Genomic DNA, 19,770 nt, shown 5'->3' with positions numbered 1-19,770 from the left:
GTTCCACTAATCCTAACCCTCCTCCCAAATCCATGGCGTCCCAAACCTCCATGATCGGTGGTGAGTACAAGGTTAGAACCATCACCGGCGATGAGTTCGACGTCATCTACACCCATTCTTCTGCAACGGTGAAAGAATGCCTTGCTCGCTTCAAACGCATGTTCGAAAACTCAAATGATGAGTGGGTCACTGGGCTAGATGTTGAGTACACCACAGTCCAAGGAAGCGAGAAGAATCTAAAGGAGGCAGAGAAGAAGAAGCCCGTCGTGATCCAGGTTCGCGTGCATTACTTATGCTTGGTCTACCACATATGCCATGCCGACGTTGAGTGCCAGGATTTTAAGAATTTCCTCAAGGACGGCCAAGTCAAATTTGTTACTGTAGACTTTAGGAACGACAAGGAAATCTTGGGTCGGATAGGCCTCGTTGTAGGCGACCCCTTCGACCTCCAGAAGAAAGGGCTAGTGCCCTCCCGTGATCAGCCTTCAATGCTGACCCTGGCAGGAGCCATGGTTCATCCTTCATACAGTACACTAAAGAAACCTCCGTTCAAGTTTCATCATGCATGGGAGTGGAATGTACTAGATATAGACCACATCCACTACGCTGCAATGGATGGCTACCTTTGTTTCAATATCTACAAGGGTTGGATGAAGAGCAAGAGCCAAGTGTGCGGTTCAAGCAAAGAAGTATCGGCCAAGAGGAAGAGGGACAAGGAAGAAGTCAAGGACGTGGATGAGGAGTCCGAGTAAGGTGGCAGTGCCGTTGCTCATGGTGGTTCTAATGCAGTGTCTACCGGATTAGTTGCTTAGTTTAATTTCAGGTGTGCTTAGTTTTATTTGAGGGGTGTGTTGTGCTGAGCCCCCAGCAGAACTATGTTATGTTTCTTCTTGTTATATTGCATTTCATCTTTTAGTTGGTATAGTACTACCACTCGTTTCTTCACATTATATACGTACAATATATATGGCCAACATCATATAGCCAGCAGTTTAGTTGTCAAAGAATTTCAGGGTGCTTAGTTTTGTCAAAGAATTCCAGGTGCTTAGTTTTATTTGAGGGGTGTGTTGTGCTGGAGACCATTAACTTATCATTGTGAGAATCGGCTTATTTTTGTCATGTAACAATGGTCAACGCGGGTTTGATGTGAAAATAACAATGTCTAAATGGCATTTCTAATATACGCTTGCCTCCCCCCAGATTTTCTTTACAGAGGCAACAACTATATGAGTGCTCTATTAAATTTTGGAATTATTCCGGGTTCATTTGGCCTTTTTTATACATCAATTGAGTTTCTGGTCGTTTAATGTGCATAATTCAAATTTGAACTACAAGCACATGCTCACGTGCACCAAAGTTGATTGAAAAATCACATGTGTGTCCTCGGGTGAATTTCTAGGTCACATGCAAGAAATGGGAATGAAATTCAAACATCTGGGCATCGTGGTTCGGCCGAGAACATTGAGAAACTTGGTTTTAAAATTCTTGTAAATCCAAAACACGCCTGAAAATCATGAAACTTGGCATGGTGTCATGTCATGGTACTACCATGCTGTGGTAAAAAAATTGCAGAATAGGAACAAGTTTTGGTATAAGTTTCTTGCAAACCGGAGCTTCTCTCAAGAAGGCTCATGGTTCTAAGAGGGAACGTGTCACCTTTGTGTGCATAATTCAAATTTTAAATACAAGCACATGCTCCAGTGCACCAAAGCTGGTTGAAAAATCACATGTGTGTCCTCGGGTAAATTTCTAGGTCCCATGCCAGAAATGGGAATGAAATTCAAACATCTGGGCGTCATGGCTCAGCTGGAAACATTGAGAAACTTGGTTTTTTTAATTCCTGTAAGTCCGAAACACGCATGAAAATCATGAAACTTGGCTTGATGTCATGACATGGCACCAACATGCTGTGGTAATTTTGCTGTCCAATTTGTGAAGGCACACACATTAACAATCAACAAAGTCATTTTGGAACAAGTGTTGTCACGTTACAATCGGAAACACAAGTATTATTGAAGCCATGGGCATTCTATTTACCATTTACGTGCTGCCACGTGTCCCCTTTTTTTATTAGCTACGAGGCACCATGCAGGGTAGCTATTTGAGTACGGGAGGCATGCGAGCCCTTTGACCTCCAAGTATATACACAACCAGGCCCTCATTGGTATCCGCACCTCGACTTTGGTTGGGCATAGTGGAGAGTAGCATAGACTAGTTACTTGTCTATGTTACTAGTACCTTCATAGTGGGTAGTGTCATATAGTATATGCATAATTTGGCAACGAGTGCTCTCTATATGTACCACCTTTTTTCTTTAATTACATCTTGTTAGTTTTGCTCCATGGCGCAATCCATCGATACTACTACTGTACAAATGTATACATTTTTTAAAAGGCTAGAGGGCAGGGCATTCTAGCTTGGTCCTTTTCATGAGAGGCGAGGGCCTTTGTGATTTGACGGCTCATTACTGCTGGAAGGCGTGGCCTTATGATTTTACTGCTCGTATAAATGTGTCGACGACCTGAGGAGGAGCAAAGAACCGTGTGGTATACTCAAGTTTTCCACTAGAGTACGACGGAGGAGCACGAAACACAGCAGCCCAGTGCCATATCCTCTACTCTGTACTCTTATTATATAATACTAGCAAGAGGCATTGTTCTATTGGCGATAAAGAATGATCTAATTTTCTAGTCATCTCATTTTTAGCATTGTTCTATTCATGGCTCGCAGAGAAGGTGACACGTGCGGCCAAACACCAAATGCAAAATAAGAAACACAGGAGCAAAAGAAGAAGGAGGATTATCACCCCCAAAAAAGAAGGAAGAAGCACACACAAGTCTAGGGCGCTACTCTCAGTACATGAAGGGTTGCTGGCCGCGGAGTCGTAACTGCTTCTTCATTGCTTCCACGACCTCCATCTCCTTGCGCGTCTCCTCCGCCATCTTCATCATTGTGTCCATGATGCAGGATTTCTCAACGCGAGCCTTCATCATCTGTTCCACGGCCGCATTACGTACCTTGACAGCAGCCGGGTGCTCGATGCGGAGCTTCGCCAACTCCTCCTTCTGTTCCATGATGAGGGCCTGCAACATCTTCATCGAGGAACTACTATTCTCATGCAGCTTCTTCCAGCCGGCGTTCTCCTCCTTCAGCAGGTCAGGCTCGTGGAAGAGCTTCGCCTTGTCCTCCTGAAGTTGCAGGATTTCGATGATCGCCTTCTTCTCCGAGGCAATGTTCTTCTTCAGCAGCATCACCAAGCCGGTGGTCAACTCCCCCTGCTCATTGAGGTCAGCAGGCATGTCGTCGAGGCTCTCCTTCAGCAGCTCCACCAAGCTGTGGATGAACTCCTTCTGCTTATTGAGGTGCTTATTGAGCTGATCGGGCATGCCATTGAGGGATAACGACTCCAGCGCTGCATGTTCGCCTCCGCGTCTAGGGCGCTCCTGGGAGCCATCGCCTGCCCATGAGAGATCTTTCGAGGTCTCTGCGTGGCGGCGAGCCCTCTCTTTTTTTTCTGCAGCCTTGGTTGCCGCTCCCTTGTTACGAGTAGTTCTCGACCTAGAGCTCTGCACACCGGCCATGGCAAGGACGGACGAAGGAGGACTTAGGAGGAGGAAGGTAGAGTAATTTTCGGTTAGGTAGTTCCCCTTTTTATAACCTAAGTACTAGCACTAGTACTAAAACCTACATAGTGGGAACACGTTCAAGTTTGGTACATACTGGTAGGTGTGAGCAGGCTTGCATTTAATTGTAGCACTAGTACTTTTGAATGTGATGGGAACAAGGTAAAGATTAATTGATGGTTTTTGGTTTTGAGGCCTGAAACGGCTCCCAATGAGTTTAGTGGAACATAAATTTCAAGTAGACTACACTGCTCATATGCGTAAATATTATGTGACTGTCAAAAATTGGCACAAAATACGAAGGAGACCAATGGAAGTACTACTAGCAACCCATGATTTAACTACTCGCATGCGCGCAGTACTACGCGCATGTCTTTCTTCTGCCCTCACGTCCACTCAATTTGCATGCGCTGTATTAATTGACCATCAATGAAGTGAAGGACTTTACACGCGTCAAATTAACACATGGGGTGGATCTTGGTACAAAATTGCGTCCGCCCGTGTACCCGCGTGTGCGTGCGAGGGAATGAGTGTGTGCGTGGCGTGCGTGCACATCTTCGCTTCGTGCATGTACTGCCAGTGCGGCTCAGGGAGGACGAGTACATTCTTCTGGAACCAGCAGCACGTCACTGTGATCAATCCACACAAGGATGTCGCGACAATGCCTCCACATGTGCCACGTGGCTTCATGAAGTGTAAGGGAGACACTATGTAGCGTGCCATTGTGTTTTGCACATACTCGAAGTACTAGTATGGTACACGTGCATTGCACACGTTAGATTTTGCAACCAAATTATGAATAAATACCACACTGTAGCATGTAAGCTCTGAGTCATATATGCCTGATGTAGACCTTCATTTAATTCTTATAGTTCATCTCATTCAAAATCAATTAGTTTTTATAAAAAAACCTAGGGCCTCTTTGATTCGTAGGATTTCCAAAACGCGGGAATAGGAAGAACATGGTATTAGAGTGGAATGTCGTCTTGAATCCTACAGGATGGTAAGAGTGTTTGATTGTGCATAGAAAAAAACGCAGAATTCTTTCAAAGAGGTTTGAGTGGATGGGATGTTTCCTATGAAATCTAGTGCAAATGAATCATATGGAAAAATTCCTATGGTTTACAACCCTATGAATCAAACAACCAAGACAGGAAAAATTCCTAAGGATTAGAATCCTCCAAAATTCCTTCAAGAATCCTTTGAATCAAAGAAGCCCTTAATCTATTTTATGATTCATGGAATTGTGCATTGTAAAGCATAATGTAAAAGCAAATAATGGCAATTCAACTAGAAAAAAAGTTTGGGCAGTTATGATACAGAAGATTCTAGAACAAAGGAGAACCACTGTTCTTTTGAGATTTGTGCATTATGCTTAAGTTCAACCATGGAGTCTGCTAGATTGTACATGTGGCAAAATCCGGTGGGGGGCTAGAAGATGGTGTGAGGGGCCGAGTGGAGGGAGAGACTATGAAGGAGTGCACAACAGCGAGATCGATATTTAGAGATAGGGGGCGAGAACGTGCGCTGTTGCGCGCAGTGGCGAAGCCATGAAAAATGTCCCATGAGCTAGGGGGCAAGCATTGCTAATCCTTTACGAGGAGGGCCAACTTAAACAATTTTTACCAGCAATTGTCTAATGATCACATTCATATTAGCCTCGATATATAGTGATGTTAGGGGGGGCAGGGCCCTTGCTGCCCCCTGTCTTTGCCATTGTGCACGTGTCTGAGAGATGAAGCGGAAGGCATGGATGATGAGAGGGGGGCGTAGGATATATAATTAATATGGGTGTATTAGCTATATATGTAATTCTATATAGAGAGGTATAGATTGATCGATGTGGATGTGGGAAAGAGGGTGAGACCTCACTAGATATATAGATGGATCGGTTTATGTGGAAAAATATGAAAGACCTAGCTATATACACACACACATAGAGGAACATCGATCATTGCGCATGCACGTGAGAGATAAAGAATGCCCGATATGATGGAGAGGGGGATGTGTGTGTGTGCCTTCATGGGAGACCGACCTGAAGAAAAATATTGCATGTGTGCGATGGATAATGCCGACTAGTAGTGTGTGTGCATGCATGCACGAGAGGAAGTTAGTGGTACAATTATAAAGAGAAGACCAATGTGTGGGTGTAAAAGACTAGGTGAGGTCATAATCAATGTAAAGTTGAATTCAAATATTTGAATAAGAGATCATGATGTTTGAAACCCATGCATGCATGAATATAACGAAGATTTGCGTGGTGTGGTTTGGAAACGAGCATGTTGTAATGTATACACATTGAACAAGGTCAGACTGGTTTGAATTTGAGATACCGATGGCAGACATCGTGTGATAGCATGGCTTATTAGGGATGGTATAGACTACTCATATCAATAAGGAATTCCTTTTTTCTGGGAGCCCATTCGGAAAGAACTCCAAAGTTAAGCGTGCTCAGCTTGGAGTAGTTTCAGGATGGGTGACCGACCGGGAAGTTTCTCCCGGGTGCGCACGAGTGAGGACAAAGTGCGCAGAAAAGACTAGTATTGATCTGTGGCGCCAGTCTAGATCCTGCCAGGAGTAACGACCACCGGCGGGTCTATCCGGGGCGTTACAAGTTGGTATCAGAGCCGACCCTCGCGGTTACACGGATGTTTGCGGACAGGTGCGTGGTCATGTTGTTCATGACGTTTGTGACCCGTCGTGGCACACGGCATGGCACATGTACCGGACTGGATGCACAGACGTATGTGCCAAGAGGGAACATTCTTGTGGCCCGACGAGGACGTCGGTTCCTCTGAGTGGGGGTGTATGTGATAGCCTGGCTTATTAGGGATGATATAGACTACTCATATCAATAAGGAATTCCTTCTTTTCCGGGAGCCCATTCTGAAAGAACTCCAAAGTTAAGCGTGCTCAGCTTGGAGTAGTTTCAGGATGGGTGACCGACCGGGAAGTTGCTCCCGGGTGCGCACGAGTGAGGACAAAGTGCGCAGAAAAGACTAGTATTGATCTGTATGGCTAGTCTAGATCCGATCTGTGGGGCCAGTCTAGATCCTGCCAGGAGTAACGACCACCGGCGGGTGTGTCCGGGGCGTTACACATCGTTTGGCCACATTGTATCCGTCCATGGACACACTATTCTAATTGGAGATGATGGGTGGCTTTCGCATCACATATCTATATCTATACCCCTATATATATTATATTTTATATTTTTTATATAGTGTGCGGATAACTTTAACTTTGAAAGATGGTCGTTGGATGAGGCCAATCCGATGGTGCAGAGCTGGCAAATTTGAGCACTACTGGTCGTTGGATACCATCTAGATTCCACCAGATTTTGCGACATGTACAATCTAGAAGGCTCTATGGTTGAACTTAAGCATAACGCACAAACCTCAAAACACAAGCACTTCTTCTTTGTTCTAGAATCTTCTGTATCAGAATTGCCCAAATGTTTTTCTACATGATTTGTTTTTACTTTATGCCTTACAATGCACAATTCCATGAATCTTAAAATAGATTAGCTTTCTTATAAAAACTAGATGATTTTGAATGAAATGAATTATAAGAATTAAATGAACATCTACATCATGCATATATGATTCAAAGCTTACATGCTATAATGTGGTATTTATTCATAATTTGGTTGCCAAATCTCATGCGTGCAATGCACGTGTACCTTACTAGTCTAAATGGGGTCTATGTTTGTGTTGTGCGTGTTAAACACATTGTACGTTCATACTAGTCTAAATTGTCTTTTTTTCTTTTGGGTACACGTTAATCTTGTTCTCCCAAAATTTCAACCCGCGCCTTGTTATGCCGAAATTTCAAGCTAGCGTCTCTGTCTATCGTGCTGCGAAACTCCCGCCTCTTCAACCCGCGCCTTGTTACCCCGAAATATTTAAGATAATCTTTGTCTTGTTGTGCTCCAACAACTCCCTCCATCTCAACCCGCGCCTTGCTATTCCAAAATTACAACGCGCGCAAAAACTCCCACCTCCTGTGAAATCCCGACACGAGAAATGCCCGTGATACCCCTAAACCAAAAGAACCGCCTCAAATCGGTGGGGGTACTTTCATAACTTACCCCACATTTCGGACAAGCGCGTCCCTAAGCCATGGTTCCCCCACTCCCATCCCATCCGCCCACCCATTCGTACACCGAGGCCGGCAAAACCCGCGAAGCCCCACACCCTCCTCCGTCAGCCACCCATCCGTAGCCTCTTCCCCGACGACGTCGTTCACAGCAACACCTCGACGTCCCTCATCCACCGTACCAGATGAGGATCCTTCATCGATCTGGTCGTCCCGCCGGTTCAGCCACCCCGTCCTCCACCTCCAAGGAGTTGCCCCGACGTTCCCCTCGTCTTTCGCACCACCTCCATTCCTACACCGCCGTCTTCACATGCACCACCGGAAGAGCATCATCATCACCGTTTCCTCGGATGAAGTTGCGGCCTAATCGGCGCCACCAAAGAGGTTGTACACTAATCGCCACATTTTCTTCTTGATTCGATCTCATGGTGTTGTCGGCGCTCGGTCCCGAGCCGACATGGCGCGGCTCCATCTACGGTGGCGTCGCCGGCCACTTCCTCCACGACGTTGCTCCCTCGGCGGCAACGTCCACATCAGTAGGAGCTACTGCTGCTTTAGCTCTCGCTCACGCTGTTGCTCCGCTCTTGCTCTCGGTCCCCTGCCTGGTCTGCTCTTGCTCACGATGTTGCTCTTGCTCTTGCTCTTGCTTGCGATGCTGCCCCGATTTAGCTACACTTCAGTCGACTAAATCGACTTTTGGTCAGTCGATTTTCAGGGGGTGGGGGGCTCGACGGAGTTAAGGAAGAAGCAGCCGCAGCGGGGAGGGGGGCTCGCCGGAGAGGTACCCCACTATCTATATTTAGGTTCAGGGTGGGGGCGGTGGTCGCCGGCAGTGGTGGAGCGGTGGCGCGGGGATCGCCGAAGAAAAACTCAGCACGGGGGGGGGGGGGCTACAGGGATGGCCGGGGTGGCGGCGGACCGGCGGTGGGGAGTGTTTTCAGGGCGGGCGGGGCGGCGGGGGCGGCTGTTTGGTCAGTGCTGGCTGGCGGCTCAGGGGGGTGGAGGTTGAAGATGAACTGTAGGCCCTTGATTTCGTATCCAACGACTGCAAAATCGACTGACTAGAGATGAAAAAGTCAGTCGACTGACGTGTAGCCTCACCTCTAGTGCGTTCAGTTTCGACAGTAAAATTCAGTTTCGACGGCAAAATTCAGTTTCGACAGTTAAGTTCAGTTTCAACGGTTAAATTCAGTTTCGACGGTTAAGTTCAGAGATGAGCGGCTGATGTATACATCTAGCACTTTGTGGTTATGTATTTTACGTCATCTATTGGAGATGCTATTAGAATTCCACTCAGGTTAATGTTGTCTCTCTTGTCCTGCTCAGCCTTGGCGTCGTACAACTCACCGGAGATACTCCAACGATGAAACCCTCCATCACATCGGAGCAGTACCCCGAGCTCCATCTCTAGACGCCTAAGATCTTCTTCCCCTCCTCCGATAGCCAAGTCAGCCGGAGCATCCTCACCGGCCAACCCAATCACGCTGAGATCGACATGGCTTCGCCAAAGAGGTTGTACACTTCTTGTGGTTTGACTTAATCTCACCATGCTTCTTTGCATCCTGTGATCTTCCAGTTCATGTGAACCAAACACCCAGATTGGCAGAAATCCTGTGTTTTTAAATTCTCTGTTTTGCACGTGCATTTCTATCCTATTCCTGTCTATTTCCTATCCCTGCATTGTTAGAATCCTCAAATTCAAACAAAGCCCTTACACAATTACTTCTGTTACAGATATGTGTCAAAGAAAACCTTGTGTGGTTTGTCCTGCTCCTGCGGTGTTGTGTTCCACCCCAGCTCAGCTGCTCCAACGATGGAAGGGTTCACCACAGCAGGGATCCGCTCTCCAGACTGTCTTTCACCGCCTCAGATCTTCTTCCCCGCCGCCGGCAGCCACGACAACTACATTACCATCATCAACTGAGCAGATGACCTTGAGGATTACGCGGGTCCGCAAGAGAGGTCGCACTCTTCCGTGTCTGCTTATGTTATGCATTGCTTAATATGATGACATGCTACTTTATCGTCGTGTTCACCCATTAGACTCTGACTCAGGTCCCTTATGTTGAAACTTGAGTTTTTAAATGGTTGTGGGGTACATATTGGGGCAGCAATCAATACTATTTGTCTACTATCTGGTTAATCTCGGGTGTCTACTATGAGTTTCATGTTGGGTGCAAACAAACATTAAAGGAGCCATTATCTGTATTTTTTAACTAAAGCTATTATCTGCCTGCTATCATCTGTGTTGGGTCTATCCACAGTTTGCTACCATCTCTCTGGATTTGTGCATGCACTCCTTACATAATCTCACTATGTTTTATTCCTATGCATGTCAGTTATTGTACACAACGGAACTGAACATGTGGAGCAAAAGAGACGAGCCTTGCGTGGCAATAAAATTTCATGCAGACGTCGCTCCATGGTGGGCGCAAAGGCAGCCCCCCTCCACCCATTTCGGATCGTAATCAAGAGGAAGATAACTGTTCTGAGGGGGATTCAGAAGCAGAAGACCACTCCTATTTACCCCATGAGGTCTTCGCTCTAACTTGGCATGCTGATGTTGTGAAAATCATGCATATGGTGCCTTGCATTGCTTACTGTATACATCAAAGATGTCATCTGCTTAGTTTAGACATGCTTTGTGTCAATGCCATATGTTTAGTTTCTTTATCGTATATGTGAATCATGCAATGCCATCTTGTTTAGCCAGGCATCATATATGTGAATTTTGCAATGCCACCCTGGTTAGCCAGTCATCTTATATGTGAATTATATCATGACATCATTTTTTATTACGTGTTAAATTTGTCAACAATTTTAGTACATTCAATTACTCTTCCTGTGCATCAGCCATTCGGCATGGTCATGCAAAAATCTGGAGTGGAAATAAGGTCTTCAGAGCAGACAAGGCTATCTGACGAAGCGCATGTCTTGCTGGTTACAGATAGCTCCTCAGAGGAGGATTCAGAGACAGATGACCAGTCATATCCCCTCCCCCCCGAGGTGCATGCTCTAACTTGGCAGGGTTATGTTGCTCATATCATGCGTATGGTATCTTGCATTGCTATGTCACTTGCTTAGTTTAGACATGCTTTGTGTGAATGCCACCTATTCAGTGTCTAATTACCATATATGTGAATTATGCAATGTCATCTTGTTGCAAGACATTATATATGTGAATTATGCAATGCTATCTTGTTGCAAGGCATTATACATGTGAATTATGCAATGCCATGCTGTTTAGCCAAGCGTCATATATGTGAATTATATCATGTCGTCCTTTTTTTGTATTTCTCATTGCTTTTGTCGACAATGTTTGTATATTCAACTGCTCTTCCTGTGCATCCGCCATTTCAATTGGTGATGGAGAAATCTAGAGTGAAAACAAGGTCTTCAGAGCAGACAATGCTACCTGGTGAAGCAGATATCTTGCTGGTTACATATAGCTCTTTAGAGGAGGATTCAGAGGCAGATGACCAGTCCTATTATCCCCCTGAGGTGTATGCTCAAACTTAGTTTTTACATCATATACACGATATTGAATGCCATCTCCTTAGTTGACACATCATATATGCAATTGCCCTCTGCTCACTTCCTTAGTATATAAATCATATATTTGAATTATATCATAACATGATGTTTACATAGATAGCATGTATCTGAATTATGGCATTCCAACCCATTTTCTAAAGACATAATATAGTTATATCATCTCATCCTGTTCACACTTCACATAGTCATCATATTTTGAATTATGTCATTCTATCCGTGAATTATATCATGCCATCATGTTTCCATCGACGGCATGTTTGTGATTTATGACATGCCAACCACTTTAATAGACACATCGTATGGTTATATCATGTCATCATGTTTACATAGTCATCATATTTTGAAGTATGTCATTCTATCATGTTTAGTTAGCCATCATACATGTGAAATTGTATCATGCTATCCCGTTTAATTAGCCATCATATATGTGAAATTATGTCCTGCTATTCTGTTTGGTTAGACAACATAAATGTGAATTATTTCATGCCCTGTTTTCTTCCCTACTATCCATTCACCTGCCTATCTTACAATGTCTGTACATTCAATTACTTTTCTTGTTTATCAGTCATTTCAATTGGAGGGGGTGATGGCAGTATCTGTGGGAGTAAAAACACGGTCTTCAGAAAAGATCGTGCTACCTCTCGATGGAGATAGAACCACGGTTGTACTTTCCCAAGAACCAGCCCCACCACACATAACCCAGACTCGCGCAGATTGTAGCCCTACCCAGTTGGACAAAGAACCAGCTACACCCCTTCTAACCCCAACCCCAGCTGATAGTAACCTAGTTCCTGTTGACACAGCACCGTCTCCACCACAGAGCACCCAAACACAAGCAGTTAGTAAGGCAACTGCAGTGCCCAAAGCACGAGGACCACCACTCCGAACCTCAAGTCAACGCTTAAAGTAGAAGAAGAATTATTCTCAGGCCAGGTTCCATAGCTATGGTTCATACTACTTTGCTCTTGCATCACTGTATTTACTCATACCCACTAATTTCAAATTTGAAGGATGCAATTGAAACTCCAATGGCGCAACAAGTATGTTTTAAACCTGTTTCTTTAACGTGTTTGTTGTTGTAACTTGCTCTATGTTGATTTCAGTTTCAATTGAATAAACAGTTGTATTCTCATGCCATGCACCTTACAAGTGTTGTTATTGTTGTGTAGTTTCCCACACTTATATTATGTCTAAGCTGCTTTGTCTTAAATAGATATGATTCAAACGGTATCTATCTTGACTTGGCAACATAAACTAGAATGATATAGACCATACAGTGACCATACTACATAGATATATGTTTGTTTCATGATGTTATCCTATCCACCTTACTACTGAACTAGTTTACCAAAATGAGTTTCATATACTACATTGTAAACCTGTGATGTGTTTGTTTGTTTTTCTTTTAGAATGCGGATAAAATATTGGTGAAGAGTACCTCATTATGCAATGGTACAAGAAGTAATGCAGATAAGGTTCAAGATAGTGAGACATCCATGTTGGTCTTCAAGAAAGCTAATAAAAACTATATTGAAGACACTGAGACAACCCCAAAGTCCTGTCTTGATGTAGTGTTCGAGTTACTGGCTACTACTGCTGGCACCAGCTCTTCGAACTCGCTGCCTGAATCAATTCGGCTTCTTGAGTTTCAAATTCAAGTTGAAAGACATCGATCAGATGTTATGCGACAGGAAGCCGAAGGACTGAGGAAGTCCCTACAGAATTCAGATGCATACTTTCTGGTGCAACAGCAAGTGCTGGAGGATTTAAGCGCCAAACAAGAGAAAGTTAATAAGCTTGCTAAGCATCTTGCCAGCATTATGGGTACCCAGGATATTGTTTCTTGAGCTCTTCTGAAGTGGTTTTAGTTCTGGACTTGTTTTTCTGCGTCGTTTATATGCTGCTTTGTTCCCTATATTTGCACTAGTGGCAAACTTTGATGCCAAGTGGATGTAATATGTGTAATAGCCATGATAGCCTAGCGTAAGTTGCTTGCCTGTTTATTTCCTTATTGTCTTGTTTATTTCTTTTCTTGTAGTCAGTGCAGTTATTTTTCCGCGGTTTGCTAGTGGCCGCAATAACCTATTTTTTAAAACTAGGCCACATTAACCATGGGCTACATATTTACTATAGTTAACATGGGCCTCGTACAGGTCATAGAAACAATGGGCATTCTAAGGGCCGTAGAAACAATGGGCCTTATACGGGGCGTAGAAACCATGGGCCTTATAGGGGCCGTTGACACAATGGGCCTTCTACGGGCCGTATCATCAATGGGCCTTCTACGGGCCGTATGATCGGTTGGTCAAACATGGGCCAATAACAGACCTCATTATGGTCGTAAATGGGCTAGAGTTGAAATCGTCCGTTCATGGGCCAACCATAACGGGCCGTCGTTAATCGGCCGTATTTGATGACGCTATGAAAACGGCCCAACGTATTAACGGGCCACAAACGGGCCGACTGTAACCACGGGCTGAATTTGGCCCACAAGCAGAAAATGACAGTAACGGGCCAAACGTAAACGAATGCTGGAAATGAGCCCAAGAATAAATAGGCCCTGAGAAGGCCGAAAGATAACATGGGCTGAAAACGGCCCAACGGAATAATGGGCTGTTAATGGTTATAAAGTGATACACTGTTCATTACGGGCCAGTTTTACCACGAGTCGTTAATGAGCCGAGGGTTACTAAGGGCCTCATATGGGCCGAAAGACGTCATGGGCCATACATGGGCCGGAAGTTAAAACAGGCTGGAATTATATTGGACGGCCCAAATGACGCTACTGGGCCTAATTAGGATAGGCCGTAAACGGGCCCTGGGTTAGCGGACTGTAAATGGTCTATATGCGAACATGCCGTTAACAGGCTTGCCGTGGGCCAGCCCGCCACCTTTTGACCAAGTCAAACGGGCTAGTCTTTTCATAGGAATTGGCCTCTGTTGGGTCGTGCCACGTGTTGACATATCATAGGCTCTTTGGGTCCAATGAGTGGATGACATCTGTCCCAATGGCGAGCTGACGAGTGTTCCCTCCAGCCAGTGATGATTTTACACGTGGAAAATCCCCATTGGTCGGGGCTGTTAACGGGTTATCGGATCCAAAACCGGACCTGGTAGCTTAACGGTGTTCCGTTACGGTGGATGCCACATGTCGGTCACCCTTGACGAAAGCACTTCTGTGACGCGCGATTTATCGTCATGGAAGTGGACACTTCCGTGATGATAATTTTGGTAATGTCATGGAACACTTCTACGACAGCACATGTATGACTATCTTGATTCTGTCATAAAATTGTCATGGATGTATAGAAAACGTGACCTACTCTGACAAACACGTATCATCACAGAAGTGTATTTTTTTTGTAGTGCTTCCCCCTGCTTCCTCTTCTCCTAGTAGTACTAGGAAAGGGGGAGTGACGGTGTCCTGGACTAGGGGGTACTCACCACGTCATCTCTCAATCAGTTGGATTGAACCGAGGACCCCCATGGCGGTATGCTCATGGGCCAGTTCAGACAGCCGATGTATACACGAGGAAGATTCCACAAGACTTGGTGATCAAGACAAGGACTCCTCTCCACCGGCGTATTCGACTAGGACTCTAGTTATCCTAGGCCTCTGGTACATTATATAAGCCGAGGCCAGGCTAGTCGCTAGATCATTATGAAATTACTCATCATACCTGTAGGGTTTAGACCACAATATACGATCTCGAGGTAGATCAAATCTTGTAACCCCTATACTCATCAAAGTCAATCAAGCAGGAAGTAGGGTATTACCTACATCAAGAGGGCCCGAACCTGGGTAAACATCGTGTCCCCTGTCTCCTGTTACCATCGATCCTTAGACGCACAGTTCGGGACCCCCTACCCAAGATCTGCCGGTTTTGACACCGATAATAGTGCTTTCATTGAGAGTTCCGTTGTGTGATCGGCAAAGGATCAATGGCTCGCCCGCAGATCAACTGCGATGCTGGAAACTTCATCGCTGGCTTGACTGGTCACCTTGGCTCGACCGAGGACCACTCCATCTCCGATTGTCATGTTCGGACGGGGGCCTTCATCAACATCAACTCCGATCTCTATCAAGATCACGGAGGAATCATCCATGGAGCTCGGCGGCTCAACGTTAGCATTGCCCTCGGGCGACCGTGCTGTTTTTTCGAATAGCGAACTTGTATCCGCTGCCACCACCTCCTCGAGCATCGCTTTGACGATTCCTTTGTTGGAATTGTGCAGAATTGAGTCTACAACAACCATGCAAAATTTCATCGAGTTCCGATGGAGAATCTCGGGCAATCTACGATATACCAGAACCCTGTCAAATCTAGACGGGAATCCGGACGAGTTTAGGGCGTGCTCTCTAGCACCTAGCTCAGACGTCCTTTGGAAGACCAACCGTTGATCGGCTGCAGAATTCCTATACCTACCACCCCTCAAACTTTCAGCTCGATCCGACCGTCCAATCTCCGGGAACCTTCCGATTAGTGCATCACTTTTCGGACCTGTTTTCTGCGCGAATACGGATCCGACCAGAATTCATGTTTTTTTATGAACGTGATATTGGACAACCTTTTTAAAGGAATTTTCTTCTATGGTATTGTGCGTTGTTTTTAACACGTTCCCATAAAAGTTTAAGCCTTCTTCGAGGCACTCTTCACCATCGCGCTAGTGTCACACCAGTCCGATAACATTGCTCCACGTCCGTCGACCTGCGCTAGACAGATCGTCGCTTCATCGAGCCGAGTCTAATGTTATCGGATCATTAGCTCGGCAAGCCGAACAAGAGTCCGGCATCGTGAAGAATAAATCATCACCAACACCATCGCCCCATGGATTGCACGGGCCAGGTGCACCGACATCGCCGCTCGGTCACTTCATCAATCTGACGTTGACCGTGTCACAAACCGGGGACTTTGCTATTTCTTCATCAACATACTCCGGTGACTTCGGCGTCACCAGCTGACCAGCTTCATCATGTTACCTGGACCGGGGGCTTTGCCTCGGCGAGCCCACCTTTGCCAGCATCGCCATGCTGTCACTTTATCGCCCATCAGGCAATGGGTGTGCGGATCGAGTCCCAGTTTTGGGAGTAACCTTTCTTCAGATTGCTACAACAGATAAACCAGGTGATATTAATCCTAGTATTTTTTTTTCTTGCTTGGGTTTATTTTTCCCAAGGAATTATTACTCTGGTTTGTTTCATCATCTGTACACAGGTCTATCAAATGGTGGCCACATTAACAACGGTCGCGTGGTGGTTCGGTCAGTTTCCGTATACAGTTCGGCGAATGCCGCATCCCGAACTCAAACCGGCCTGCGAATTCAGGCTTGGCCACGTCTTCACCGCGTCACGCCACGCCCTTCATCGACATGACTTCGGCGCTAGGCCACATCTCTTTCAATAAATTGTTTTTGCGAAAAGCAATTATCCTTTTCGGACCGCACTATTTTATGTGTGTAGGTGATCGACTTCGACTGCGTCACGCGGTCACTTTGGCAAGCCGGCATCGTTGTCCAAATTGGCTCACGTGATCACCTTGTTGGTCGAATTGCCATACCGACATGTTTGGTTGCCTCGGTGACTTCGGCATCGCTGAGAGAGCTCTACCTCATCGAGTGTTCGGCACACAGGCCATATGTCTTTTATTACTCACTTTGCGTAAACTATTAATTATGCAAAAAAAATTATTATTCCTATCATCTCCGGCTTACACTATTTTCTGTGCACAAGTAAAGGATCCGGGTCGGGCAGTGTTGTCACCTCGGCGTACCGACGTACCACGTCACCTCGGCTGGACCGAGGGCTTCGTCATTACTTCATTACGCCACGCCGGAGACTTCGGCGTCACACTGCCGGCCTACATTGGCCGTGCTATGCCGCCACATCGGAGTGCCGAGCTCTTCGCTCCGCCACCTCGGGACTGGCTTGGGGGCTGGGACCTTGTCCCGCCGTAAGCTCGGGCCGTGCATCGACACCGAGCACATTAACCAGCTAAGTCACTTCTATTCTTAAAAACCTTTAGTTTTAAATGTCGTTCGGTTCGACCAAGCATTATGCTTTTTTGACAAAAAGTCATTTGCGAAAAACTTTCTTTGTCAAAACCTTGTTTGTTGCAAGCAAATTCAAATAACCCATTTACTTGGGGGCTTCCTTTATGAAGCCTTTCCTCTTGCATATGATTATACTTGTACGGCTTCGTTCCTTGTTCATGTATTACGCCACAATCTGCACCATGTTGACTTAAGTGTTTCGCAAGCTGGGTTGCCTGGCTCCTGTGCTTACCGCTACGTTCCCGATTGTTCAGCTAGGCGGTAAAGGGAGCACCTCTGTGATTGTTACTACCGGGTCATCCGAGTTAGTACCTCAGACTGGGTGAAGCCGACAGCTAGCGCTCTTATTGTTTTCAATAATAGTCGGCACACAACGGAACTCATGAGTACAAAAAATCTATTGCACAAGTCTCATAGTAACAATGAGCAACCGAAGAAAGGTATCGGTCGAGATACTATTTTCTTCGAAGATGCTTCTTACACTTCGTCAGTAATATAGCATAAGTTCCCTGAGCGCGCTTTGTCTGTTACAGCCTTATGGCCTGATTGCCTGCTTATCAAAACACTGTCGATGCTTTCGACAGGTGGAGTACATGACACTTTTCGGTCCTTGACCGAAGAGGGAGAAGCCGACGGTCGGTTAAGACGCGTTTAAAGTTCGGGTGAACACATATATGATATAAGTACATCGGTACATACAATCATTATACATAAAATTCTTTTACCCAAGTCACTTGGGGTCTCTTAAAATTTATATGAGCCGTTTTATAGTAAATGTGTTTTCTTCTTGGTCATTGCACAGTCTTTTTCTACCGCTCCTTTTTCGACTTGAGTGTATGGTCAATAGCCGGATAGCATGTCTTCTCTCTAAAAAGCCGCTTGAGTTTTATTCTCTAAACTGGCCTTGAAGAAGTACTCCTCCTTTGGGATAAGGAGCTCGAAGCCGTAGGCTGGCCCGCTTGAAGTGTTGAGATCGGGTGTGTCATGTTAAAGCACGGTTTTTTATTTTTTCCAATTTTCGGATTGGCACCGAACACTTGATCTTGTTCGGACGTCAAGTTTTTACTGACGTTTTTTGGTTTTCCAAGCTTATGGCACTTTCAAACTATTTGTGTGTTTTCAGCACAAGTCTCGTAGTGCAACGTCGGACACCTTTAGTGATTCAGCAAAAACATTCTTGGATATTGCTAAATATGCATCGATTTTGAATTGTGTCTTAGGTCAATAGTTGGGTTTCCCGGCTCCTGCGCTTGCCTCCTACATTCCTCTTTGTTCGGCTAGGTGTGCAAAGGGAGAACCACTGCGATTGTGCTTCCAGCTCACATGGTTAACCACCTCAGTGGAGAAAGCTGAAAACTGACTGTCACAATAAGCGTAAACTGGTCAGCGGTCCGATGACTGTGTTAAATGACGGGCCATTCATAACACTGGCTGAAGCGTTTACGGCTTGACCTCGGATGTCTCTGAACACTAACAGGGGGCTCATAGCTAGCTTCCCCAGTTTAAAGCTCCTATGACTAAGTGAAAGTTATAAAGCCCGCATATCTGATTGCCTCGTTTCCGCTAACACAACCGCCTTCGGGTACCGAGACGTCAGCTAAGGGTTGTCTTGTTATTACGGAGACACCCTGCGTAGTATCTACAAAGGGGTAGAAGCCGACGATGGGCCACATTCAATTGATAAACGATCACAATGGAGTCAAAATAAACATATCATCGTCATTTGTATTTAATATACAAGGGCTACCTTCTGTAATCATTGTTATAAAGCCAGAAATATGCATCAATTTGACTTAATATTTTTGCCAAGATGGGTTGCCTGGCTCCTGTGCTTACCCCTACCTTCCCGATTGTTCGGCTAGGCGGTAAAGGGAGCACCTCTGTGATTTTTACTACCGGGTCATCCGAGTTAGTACCTCAGACTGGGTGAAGCCGAAAGCTAGCGATCTTAAAGGATCACATTGGTCGGCAACGACGGAAGTAAAAAATTTGGTTCATTAATACCACAGAGTCCGGGAACTTTCCCCGAACTAAATCCTCAATATTTTCCTCCCACATTGATCGAAGGTGAGGTTTCATGATCATGATAAGCATGACGACCCAAAGAAAGGAATCAATAGCAGGACTATTTTCCTTGGAAGATGTTTCTTACATTAAGTAATATAACATATCTCTCCGTGTACCTTTGTTTATAAAACCGTATGGCCGGATTGCCTTGTTTTCCATAAATCTTTGCCCTTATAACGGCTTTATAAAGTAGGACAAACACTCCCCGGCTTCTGGCTGAGGAGGTTGAAGCCGATGGTCGGTCAACAAAGTTTTGTACAATGTGGGTCCGAGCATTAGTGATGTAAAGTACTTGGATACGAAGAATCATTACACATAATTTGTGGTTTTACTCTGGATATCGATCCTTAATTTGGCCACCCAAGCCCACATTAAG

Source organism: Triticum urartu, chromosome 5 (genome assembly GCF_003073215.2).
Source record: "Triticum urartu cultivar G1812 chromosome 5, Tu2.1, whole genome shotgun sequence".
In the NCBI taxonomy this organism is placed as follows: Eukaryota; Viridiplantae; Streptophyta; class Magnoliopsida; order Poales; family Poaceae; genus Triticum; species Triticum urartu.
Note: the sequence above shows the minus strand (reverse complement) of the source record.